Source organism: Bactrocera latifrons, unplaced genomic scaffold, assembly GCF_001853355.1.
Source record: "Bactrocera latifrons isolate USDA-ARS-PBARC rearing strain unplaced genomic scaffold, ASM185335v1 scaffold_682, whole genome shotgun sequence".
Taxonomy (NCBI): domain Eukaryota; kingdom Metazoa; phylum Arthropoda; class Insecta; order Diptera; family Tephritidae; genus Bactrocera; species Bactrocera latifrons.
The window spans coordinates 20,362-24,800 of NW_017537359.1; the positions used below are offsets into that span (position 1 = coordinate 20,362).

General features: G+C 37.4%; 1 pseudogene; it reads right to left on the minus strand.

The window, feature by feature from the left end:
- Positions 1-301: 301 nt before the first annotated feature.
- On the minus strand, positions 302-591 carry LOC108975702 (annotated as a pseudogene).
- Between the last annotated feature and the right edge of the window lie 3,848 nt (positions 592-4,439).

Consider the following 4,439-nt stretch of genomic DNA (forward strand, 5'->3'; position numbering starts at 1 on the left):
TTATGTTGAATGATTTATGTTGAATTATGTGTGATAATGGAAATTAAATTGAATGCATATATGAGTGGTAGAAGTTAATACAGTAGAACTCCAATTATCCGAATTAATGGGGACCGGGACCCATTCGGATAATGAAATATTCGGATAATCGGATTTTTTTTTTAAATTGCCATTGGAGAGAATAAAAGCTACGTTTTSATATTGCACTATTTTTTGATTGAATTAAATGAAAGAAACATGAAATTTTCACATGTTTTAAATATAAATAAAATGTACTTATGTACAAGTTCAGAAATAAAAATCATTGTTTTTTAAACATCTCCGTCAATGTAAGCTGTTTTGCGTCTTCAACCGTTTTCGGGCAGCCAGGTCACACATTCGCGACGGTGAGCCGTTGCAAGTGGTCACACTCCATCCACTTCAAAGCAGTCTCGAGGCCGGCAAAGGCTTCACTAGCTGCTGGTCCAGCGTCTACTTCAACATCAGGCGAAAGTTCTTCTTCCACTTCCACTCAACATCTTCTCTCACACTTACAACAATTTCATCGTCATTGAGAATTTGAAAACCAGGGTCAGACGTGTCACAAGCCATCCACTCTCCTACATCTTCAGCACTTACTTCTGTACAACCAGGAACTTTTACAATCACTTTTTTATCATTTCCTCTAGTGACAACGCATTTTCATCATCATCATCCTCTCCTTTTTTTTGTTCTTCTCAGACGGTAGGCCTTTCAGTTTATTCCACGCACGCCTTAGCGTCTCCGGCGTAACCAAACTCCAAGCTTCCGCTACCATGTAACAGCAGTCCTTTAAATTTATTTTGCTATGATTTGGCAAAACCAATTCTTCATCTTCAGCACCTTCGATCAGCAGTTTTCTGAGCAGTTGCCTTCTGTAATGGCGCTTCATTGTTTCAATAACAGGGAGGCAAAAACTGCCCATTCTCTCTTTCCAAGAGTTCTGCTGTAGGATGAGTGGGTGCGTTATCAACAATTAAAAGCACCTTACTGCCTTCTTTTCCCACCGATTTTTGGTGCTTTTTCACTTCAGGAATAAACACTTTATCATACCATTCGGTAAACAAACCTGCAGTCATCCAGGCCTTGGGTTGACTTTTGTAGACGAGTGGAAGTTTTTTTACGTTTTTAAATGCTCTTCTATCAAAAGAAGTGGCAGTTTATGATTTCCAGTGGAGTTGGCACAGTTAAGCACTGTAACACGTTCTTTACTGACCTTATGTCCAGGGGCACAAGATTCCCTTTTAGAAGCCAAAGTGGTTTTTGGTAATGCTTTGAAAACAAGGCCAGTTTCATCGGCATTATAAACAAACTCCGGATCATAGGATTCTGATGCAGTTTTAAATTTTTCAATAAAATTTTCAGCAGCTGCAGAGTCTGCTGAAAGCTTCTCACCAGCCAAATCTAACTCGTGTACACCATGCCTGAATTTAAAATTCCTTAGCCAGCCGTTACTAGCCTTAAAAGATGAATAACCAAGCTTTTCTGCTAAGATTTTGGCTTTTTCACAAAGGATTGGACCTGAAATCGGATTTCCCATAGAACGTTGCTGCAAAAATCATTTAAACATGGCATCTTCCAAATTTTTGTTGGCTGCTGTCTTCATTGTTTTCCTATAGGAACTTSCATCTTCATTTTCAAGCACCGAAACAAAGTTTAAAAGTGTTGACTTACTGTTTTTAATGTTAGAAATTGTTGCTTGTCCAACACCATAAATCTCAGACAACTTCTTACCCGTTACACCTTTATCGAGTTGCTCTATAATTATCGCAACTTAYATAAATATTGGTATTACATTTTTAATTGCAGTGTTTTCTGTGGTAATATAAAATGTATTTATGTATTTTGTAAGGAAAATGCTGAAAATGTTTTTATACATAATTGGATAATACAAAAATGCGCCCTGGATTAAAGAGATCAGCCGTGTGGGAGTTTTTTTTACTAAAAATGGTAATAACGTCAACTACAATATTTGTAAAAAAAAATTTAAAGTTGGCTGGTAACACATCAAATATGAACGATCACCTACGACGAAGGCATCCATCATCACATAGTGTGGAGGAGACTTCTTCGGCGATAGTCGAACGAGCACCTGCTGTAAGTGACTTAGATATGGCAAGCTGTTCTTCAACGCAAAGAGATGTGAACTTAACAGTGGAAACTATTGAAAGTGAGATAAGTAGTGATTCTTTGGTACCTCCTGTGAACGTAGAAACTACAAGTTCTTCAACAATACCCAGTAGAAACGTTTCAGGTGGTGGACCATTAAAAAGAAGGGCAATGCAAACAAAATTATTTGTTACAAGCACGCGATCTGAGCTTTCGGAAACTGAAAAGAGAAGTATAGATGAGTCTCTTATTAAAATGGTTACAAGAGATATGCAACCACTCTCTATAGTTGAAAATGAAGGATTTCGAGAATATACAAAAAAATCTTCAGCCTTTGTATTCAATCCCAAACAGAAAAAAGCTTCATGCTATTTTGCAAAATATTTCACACCTTTCTATAACAACAGATATGTGGACTAYTGACAGCCAGAAGTCTTTTTTGTCTGTAACTAGTCATTTCATTTGGGAAAGCAAAATGAGCTCAGCAGTCCTGGCAACTAAAGAAGTGTTCGGCTCACATACTGCTCAAAATATAGCCACAGAATTAAAAAGCATTTTTGACGAGTGGTAAATTTTTTAACGAAATAGTGACGATAGTGAGTGATAACGGTGCAAATATTAAAAAAGCGATAAGGGATATACTCCAAAAAAATATACTCAAAAAACACTACACGAAAGTAACTCTAGTAATGCTCAGAAATGGTTGGGAGAAGAGGTATCAGCATTCATACAGCGGAACCAAAGGACTGCTACAGCTCCAGTAATAGAATTACCCGCGGATAAAAGTAAATTATCTCGTTGRACTCTACTTGACCAAAAAGTAGCGGAAGCAAAAACTATTTGTCACAATGCCCCTAGTGTTGATGCACATATTTCTTTGGAACAATATCTTAGACAAGATTTCGTTGAGAGACATCAAAACCCTTTAAACTATTGGGACAGCAAAAAGGCAACTTTTCCAGAACTCTACAAGCTTTCCAAAAAATATTTATGTATACCTGCTACTTCAGTTCCTTCCGAAAGGGTTTTTTCTAAAGCTGGACAAATAATAAATGATAGAAGAAATAGACTTAAAGGTGAAAAGCTAGATCAAATAATATTTTTAAATAGCAATTTTAATATATAATTAATATTTTTTTGCGTTCTTCTGATATTTATATTTATATTTATTTTATATGATATTGAATATCTCTTCTGTGCTTTACTATTTCTATGTTTTATTAAAATATTGAATTAAATTAAACCTTTATATTGGTTTAATTAAAAATGAATAAAATTCCAGTACTTTTTTGTTGTTTGAAGAGCATGCCTTTGCTTAGTTATTGAATTTGATTAAATAAATGAACAAATGAACGAAAAAATTCATTGGATAGTCAAAATCATTCAGTCATTAACAATGGATAGTTGAAATCACGCGATAGTTCCCAACACTATCGAATGTGCCTCCAAGCATTAATGTCTGAATTGGCTTCAATGTAAGCTACCCGATTGGATACATATTGTTTGAACGTGGATGGTGGTTTGCGTATCCAGCATAAAGCAATAGTGGAATCACTCCAATATGTAGATGGAGCGTCTCGTAGGCCCAAGGCTTGACGTACGTTGTCCATCTCCTTGGTTTGAAGATGAGCACCAGTTCGAAGCGTGGTATCGTCACATCCTTAATTGGTGCTATCTTCGTCTTCGCTGAGACAAGAGCTGCGCGTGACGTTCCACCTTTATCGATCGTTTGAACATATATGACTGCTGTATAAGCTTTACGACTAGCATCGCAAAAGCCGTGTAAATGCACCAAAGAGTCCACTCGTATACCTAGCCAACGAGGAATACGAAGTCGTGTAATATCTTGTAAACTGTTGCGGAATATCCCCCATGAATTGAGTAGCTCTGGAGGAAGTTCAGCATCCCATGGCAGACGAGCCTTCCATAAGTCCTATATGAATAGTTTGGAAACCACGACTACGGGTGCCAATGCCCCAGTTGGATCATATAATTTCGCCACGTCACTCAAAACTTTTCGCTTGGTATGCATTGACATGTCGTCAACTAAGCCTATCTTGAAGAAGAATTTGTCGCTCACTGGATCCCAGTAAAGACCCAATACCAATAACAGTAGTTGTCGGAACATCTTCTGTATGTCTGCAGCGATGGCTACCTTGCATTTGCGAAAACGGTGAAGGGTGTCGACAATATTGGCATGTAGTTGTGGTCCAGAAAACTGTGTATCGTTTAAGGATGTCCCATTCGATGTCTTCGCGGAAGCGTTGAAAGCTACGCGAAATTTTGTAGTTACCGCATGATGAGGTATGAAA